Source organism: Penaeus vannamei, chromosome 25 (assembly GCF_042767895.1).
Source record: "Penaeus vannamei isolate JL-2024 chromosome 25, ASM4276789v1, whole genome shotgun sequence".
Lineage (NCBI taxonomy): Eukaryota > Metazoa > Arthropoda > Malacostraca > Decapoda > Penaeidae > Penaeus > Penaeus vannamei.
This window is the reverse complement of record NC_091573.1, coordinates 5573629-5581128: the sequence shown is the minus strand read 5'-3', so window position 1 is coordinate 5581128 and position 7500 is coordinate 5573629. Positions and strand designations below refer to the sequence as shown.

The 7500-nt window shown below is 49.4% G+C and overlaps 1 protein-coding gene across 5 annotated transcripts in view; it reads right to left on the bottom strand.

Moving 5' to 3' along the window:
* Positions 1-7500, bottom strand: part of Tomosyn (syntaxin-binding protein tomosyn) — a 764570-nt gene that overhangs the window by 711292 nt on the left and 45778 nt on the right. The window lies entirely within an intron of this gene.

Here is a 7500-nt window from a genome sequence, read left to right as displayed (position 1 = left end):
GATTGTGTGCGTCTGGAACTAAGAAAATGATAACAATACAATATGTATAGGCTATATACACGACGATGATGACAATAAAAGAAAAATATTTTGGTCTTATTCTTCTTTTTTCCCATTATTCTGGGTGACTGGGGGATGGGAGGGGGAGAAGAAAGAGAGAAAGGTGGAAAGGGAGGAGAAAGAGGGGAAGGGTGAGAGAGAAAAGAGGGAAAGGGGAAGGGGGAGGATTGTGAGGGGAATGGGGAAGAGAGAAGCGCAAATGGGAAAGAAGAGGGGAAGGAAGTAGAGGGAAGAGAAGGGAAGGGGAAGAAAAAAAGAGAAGGGAAGGGGAAGAAAAAAAGAGAAGGGAAGGGAGAAGAGGAAAAAGAGGCGAGAAGGGGGAAGAGGAAACAGAGGGGATGTGGGAGAAAAAGAGAGAAAAGAGAGGGTAAAGGGGAAAGATAAAAAAATAGGGGAGAGAGGGAGAAAGGAAAAAGAGGGAAGAGAGGGAAGAGGAAAGAGAGGAAAAGAAGGGAAGAGGGAAGGAAGGGAAGAGGAAAGAGAGGGGAAGGAAGAGAAAGGAAAGAAAGGAAGGCTGGGAGAGGAAAGATAGGGGATGGGAGGGAAGAGGAAAAAAGTGAGGAAGGGTAGGAGAGGAAAGATGAAAGAGAGAAGAGATGTAAGAGGAATGAGAGGGGAAAGGCCACAAGAGTAAAAAAAGAGAAACAAGGGGAAAGAGGAGATGAGAGTGAGGGGAAAGGGAAGGTTTTTATTATCATCGTTTGGCCATCATCATCGCCATCATGGTTGTGATCCAGTCGATCCAGCTGGCTTAGGCTCGTATTGTCTTCCGCCCGTTTTATTAGAGGGGAGGAAAGCCACTGTCCGATCTCTCTCTCTCTCTCTCTCTCTCTCTCTCTCTCTCTCTCTCTCTCTCTCTCTCTCTCTCTCTCTCTCTCTGATCTTTATTTATCATTTCATCTCTCTCTCTCTCTCCCTCTCCCTCTCCCTCTCCCTCTCCCTCTCTCTCTCTCCTCTCTCTCTCTCTCCCTCTCCCCTCTCCCCCCTCTCTCTCTCTCTCTCTCTCTCTCTCTCTCTCTCTCTCTCTCTCTCTCTCTCTCTCCCTCTCCCTCTCTCCCTCTCCCTCTCTCCCCTCTCCCTCTCTCTCTCCCCCTCTCTCTCCTCTCTCCCTCTCTCCCTCTCTCCCTCCCTCTCTCTCTCCCTCTCTCTCTCCCTCTCTCTCTCCCTCTCCCTCTCTCTCCTCTCCCTCTCTCCTCCCTCCCTCCTCTCCTCTCCCTCCCTCCCTCTCCTCTCCTCCCTCTCTCCCTCCCTCTCTCCCTCCCCTCTCTCCCTCTCCCCTTCCTTTATTTATCATTTCATTTTTCTCTCTCTCTCTCTTTCATTTCATTTTTCTCTTTCTCTTTCTTTCTCTCTCTCTCTCTCCCTCTCTCTCTCTTGCTTTATTTACCATTTCATATATTTATTTATTTTTCACTCGCACTCTCTCTCTCTTACTTTTTTTCTCCCTCTTTTTCTTTTCCCGTCTCCCAGCCCGCACGCAAGAAAGTGAGAGATAATGCCCCCCAGCCCCCCCCCCCCCCACTCCCCCACGCCATGCATCCCCCCCCCCCCCCCGCCGCATCACCATTATCCATCTGTACTATAAAACTTGACGCATGACAGGGCTATGCATCACCGCGCCTGCAGTACCCGGCCCGGAGACCATTACGCATGATTTGCATGCATAATGAAATGCTAAATTAGACGGCGGTGGGAGGGGGGGGCGAGGGGGGAGGGAGAGAACGGGGTGAGAAGGGCAAGGGGAGGGGAAAAAGGGAGAAGGGAGGAAGAGGGAGAGGGGTAGGAGAAGAGGAAAAGGGAAGGGGAAGGGGGTAGAGGGATGGAATGGGAGGGGAAGGGGGAAGAGGGATGGAATGGGAGGGGAAGGGGGAAGAGGGATGGAATAAGAGGGGAAGAGGGAAGAAAGGAGAAGAGGGGAGTAGATGAATGAAAGGGAAAGAGGGGGGAGGGGAGGGGTCCATTCTAGCTCCTCTCATTCCCTGGACAATGGCGAGCCCGGCGAGTGCTCGGAGGCGCAAGCAAGCGCAAGCAGAAACAGCGAATCGACACTGAGCAAGCAACTCAGAGTCAATCACAGGCAGTGAAGAGCGGGGGGGCGGGGGGCGGGGGGCGGGGAGGGAGGGTAATGCAGTTAAGAGAGAGAGGTTGCAGGATTTAGCTGAGAAGGACGGCATTAAAGCACAGAGCACGCGTAGGAAGAGGCCCTGAAGCAGGATGAAGGGTAGAAGTAGGAAGCACAGGTTAAATCTCGATAAGCAGAGTAGAAGCAGGATACACAGAAAGGACGTAGGGTAAGCAGACTAAAAACACTAGTTTTATAAAAAAGGAAAAAAATACGATTATCCAAGGTTCAAGTGCCACTGAGGGAAACAATGGGCGTATTGCATGAGGCACAAGTCTCAACAGGAATACACATAAGCTGCATACACAAACGTTCATGGGCACGTAACTAAGTGCTTGTGTGTTTTCGTGCGTGTGTGCGTTTCCGAGCGTGTGTGTGTGCGCGTTTCCGAGCGTGTGTGTGTGTGTGCGTTTCCGAGCGTGTGTGTGTGTGTGTGTGTGTGTGTGTGTGTGTGTGCGTGTGTTTTCGAGCATGTACGTGTGTACGCTTTTGAGCGAGTGTGCGCGTGCGTTTTTGAGCGTGAGCGTGTTTTCGTTTTCGAGCTTGTGCACGTGCGTGTGCGTGTGTGCGTTTTCGAGCGTGTGCGTACCTCCGTGTACAAACAAGCCCGGAGAGAGAATATCCCCCAAAAGCACAGCCTAAAACACACGCCACACACCCACGGCGCTGCCAGCTGGGCTCTCGTGATCCCTAAACCATTACTCAACGACTCTGCATGAAATAAGAATAATATAATCCTATGTTGTATTGTGATCTTATGAATCATCCATCAAGGAGTTGCATGGCAAAAGAGAGAGAAAAAAAAAACATTTCTTGCAGAATATGGAAATATAAAGGTCAATCAATACATTAATCATTTACTGATCTTCTACTGACATGAAAGTAATGCACACATCATGTGTGTGCACATAAAAATGCGTGTATATGTATGCGTATACATGTATGGGTAGTGTCTGTGCGTGTATCAATATATCACATATATACATGCAACCCCTCCCCCCTTCACACACGCATATATGTAGTGAGATAAAGAGACGGAGTTAGATATAGATATACAGAGGGAGAGAGGGAGAGGGAGTGGGAGAGGGGGTGAGAGGGGGTGAGAGGGAGAGGGAGAGGGGGTGAGAGGGAAGAGGGAGGAAGAGGGAGTGGGAGAGGGGATGAGGAGGGAGAGGGAGAGGGAGAGGGAGAGGGAGGAGAGAGAGAGAGGGAGACTTTTGTCAAGCATATCTTTCTTTCAACAGCTGATTTCATGCAGTGCTTTTCATACCAGCTGTAGCTATGATGGAGAGGGGGGAGAGAGAGAAAAAAAGAAAGAAAGAGGAGAGAGAGAGAGAGAGAGAGAGAGAGAGAGAGAAAGAGAGAGAGAGAGAGAGAGAGAGAGAGAGAGAGAGAGAGAGAGAGAGAGAGAGAGAGAGAGAAAGAGAAAGAGAGAGGGAGAGAGAGAGAGAGAGAGAGAGAGAGAGAGAGAGAAAGAAAGAAAAATAGAGAGAGAGAAAAAAAAATTAAAGAAGCCATCCCTCGCCCGACCGGGGAATCCCCGAAGTAGCGCCAGATGAGGGCTGAGGACCCGGTAAGCACAAGCAAGGTCTTGAGCGTCAGATCCTACCATTCCCTCCGCCCTTGCGACACCTCCTCCTCTCGCCACCTTCCCTCGCGTAGGATTCCCACCTGGCGTTTTGCTTGTCCTGGCTCTCACCTGTATCCCCGGGAGATTTTTATTTTCCCAGAGAGCGCTCGAGTCAAAAAACAAAACACGCGAACGGCATAATTCACAAGAAGAACTGTGTTGACGCAAAGTTTCTCCAGCATAGTTCTTTGGACCCTTTCGCTTTTCGTCTTTCCACCCGTCTCAACTCAGCAATTCTTCTCTCATTTCGTTTTTTTTTCTTCTTTTTTTTATACGCACTGCACTTCCGAGTCCTTCAATCATCCATAAATTCAGCCCATAAACCCCAACTAACTGCGCCAGCCCCGCTCAAACTCCTCGCAAAGCCAAGCGGCGACTTTGCAACCCTGTTTAGCGTGTCCCAAAGGCGCAGTACAAGCATTTTTTTTTAAGTTTAAACAATAGAAACAAAAAACAAAAGATCGTTTAACATTGTAACGCCGCTTTTTTACACTAAAATGATAAAACAGGAAATAGAAGTTATGAATAAAACAATGGTCTTTAAACTATTTTTTCTTATCAACCAAAACACATAGTAGTAATTATAGTACTTTATTGATTTTTTCTGTAAAGTCCCGCCCCCCCAAAAAAATTGTTTCTCTCTCCCAGTCTTCCCTCTCCCTCCAATTCCCCTTCCTCCCTGTCCTCACTCCCTCTCCATTTTCTCTTCACTTCTCTCCTCTCCCTCTATTCCCCTTCCTCCCTGTCCTCACTCCCTCTCCAATTTTCTCTCTTCGCGCCTTCCCTCTCCCTCCATTCTTCTTCCTCCCTGTCCTTCCCCTCCCTCCAATTTTCTCTCTTTGCGTCTTCCCTCACCATCCATTATTCTCCCTCCCTGTCTTCCCTCTCCCACTTTTCCCTACACCTCCTCCCTCTCCCTCCCTCCCTCCGCCCTCCATCGAGCATCTCTCAACAATCGACTCGATCCAAATCTAATTTATGGAGCCCAAAGAAATTCAAAAATCGAGAAAAGAGCAATCGGAGCGTGAAAAGACATCCCCTCCCCTCCCTCCTTCCCTCCCCTCTCCACCCCATTCCAATCCCCTCCCCTTCCTCCCCTATCCCCCACTCTCCCTCCCGTCCCCTCCCTTCCTCCCCTCCCTCCCCCTCCTCCACCCGTCCCCTCCCCTCCCCTTCCTCCCCTACCCCCCAACTCTCCTCCCGTCTCCTCCCCTCCCACACCCTCCACTCATGCCCTCCGCCCCCGCTTTCTTCCGTGCAGCAAGGGCCTGGGGCATACGGCATGACTAAATTATAGGCCTCTTTCGCTCTCCCAAAATGCCTCGACATTTAAGCTCGGGGCGAGTGAATTGAAAGATCCGACAGCTCTCGGGGGGGCGGGGGGGGAGGGGGGGGAGACGTCGGTGACATCGGGAAAGAGAAAGAAAAGAAAAGAAATTGGTCTTCTCAATTGTAAAAAAAAATTGGGGGTTGAATTCATTTCTAATTTCTTTCCTCCCTTTTTTTTGCATAAGTCTGATCTATCTGCATTCTCCTCTATCTGGTATCTTCTTCCTCTTGCTAATTATTCATGTTCCTAAATACATATTGCAAATCAAAGCATATCATCGTATTTACATAATCTCTCTCTTCATTACAACCTCTCTCTCTCTCTCTCTCTCTCTCTCTCTCTCTCTCTCTCTCTCTCTCTCTCTCTCTCTCTCTCTCTCTCTCTCTCTCTCTCTCTCTCTCTCTCTCTCTCCCTCTCTCTCTCTCTCTCTCTCTCTCTCTCTCTCCACCACTTTCTTTCGCTCTCCGTCTCTCTTTATTACAACCTCTCTCTCTCTCTCTCTCTCTCTCTCTCTCTCTCTCTCTCTCTCTCTCTCTCTCTCTCTCTCTCTCTCTCTCTCTCTCTCTCTCTCTCTCTCTCCAACACTTTCTTTCGCTCTCCGTCTCTCTTTATTACAACCTCTCTCTCTCTCTCTCTCTCTCTCTCTCTCTCTCTCTCTCTCTCTCTCTCTCTCTCTCTCTCTCTCCCTCTCTCTCTCTCTCTCTACCACTTTCTTTCGCTCTCGCTCTCCGTCTCCTTCTCCCGGTCTTCAGCGCTCCCACTCTTTGACCTTCTCCCCGTCCCCTGCCTCTCAGACCCCCCTCGAAGATAGCTAAATCATTGTACCATTTCCCGCGAACTTACTTTTGACCGAGTAAACTGGTTCAGGTTCGGGTGCAACATATTCTCCCCTCGCCTCCCCTCTACTCCTTTTTCCTCCCTCTCTCCCCTCCTCCCTCCTCCTCCCCCGTCTCTCTTTCTTTCCTTCTCTACTCTCCGTTCCCCTCCCTCCTTCTTCTTCTCCCTCTTTCCCCCTCCCCCACCCTTCCCCTCTCTCCCTCACCCCCTCCCTCTCTCCTCCTCCTTCCCACTTCTCCACTCCCCCCCTCTCCCCCTCCTCCCCGCTCTCTCACACTCCCGGATAATCACCAGTGAGCACACCTGCAGTCGCTAATCACCCTCGCGGACCACCTTCCCGGAGTTACAAAAAAAGAAAAAAAAAAAAAAAAAATGTTTACCTATCCCAGCGCCGCCAACTTTGCACATCGAACCCTATCATCATCATTATAAACATAATCAATCATCATCATCATTCGCGTGTCTAGTACTCGCAGGCTTACGTATATTACTGCTACAACCACTTCTACTACACTTGCTACTACTGCTTTTTTAAAATTTTTTGCAACCATTCTCCCTGCTACTATTGATATTACTAAAACCTCTACTATTACTATTATTACTACTAAAACTAATAGTAAAATACTATTACTACTACTAAAACCAGTACTATTATACTATCATTACTACTAAAACCAGTACTATTATACTATCACTACTACTAAAACCACTACTATTATACTATCACTACTACTAAAACCACTACTACTATACTACTACTCCTAACACTACCACCACCACCACTACTACTACTACCCAAAAACCGCTATGATCACCACCACCTCGATCCCAAAATGCTAAAACAATTTTCTTAAACTGCCGAGCTTCACCTGACGAATCTCTCCCTCTTCCACCCACCCCATCCCTTTCCCCAACCCCTCACCCTCATCCTACCACCATCCTAAACCGCTTGACTGACTGACTGACTGACATGTGGCTGATCTCAGGCAGGGCAGGAGCCTCATCCGCCCACTTATCTATGCACTGGTGGACCTTAAGGGAAATGCATGTGAGTGCATGATGGCGATAGGGAGGTTTGGAGGAAGGAAGGAATGGAGGGAGAAGTGAACAAGGGGAGGGGGAGGCGGGAAGTGGACGGGGACGGGGAGGGGGAGGCGGGAAGGGGACGGGGAGGAGGGAGAAGCGGGAAGGGGACGGGGAGGGAGGGGGAGGCGGGAAGGGGAGAAGTGGAGGAGTAGGGGAGGAGGAAGGAAAGAGACGAGAAGAGGAGAAGGAAAGAGGACGGGATGGGGAGGGGGTAGATAAGGAAGGGGAAAGGAGGATAAATGCAAGGGGAAGGGATCAGGAAGAACGGGGGAAAGAGGAAGGGAACGTGGAAGGGAAAATAACGGTAGGGAGAGGAAGAAAGCGAGAAGAAGAAGAAAAAAAAGGTGAGAGGGACAGGGAAGAGGACGAGGAAGGAAAAAAGAGGAAGAGGAGGTACAGTAGGAAGACAGACGACAAAAAGCGAGAAATAAATAG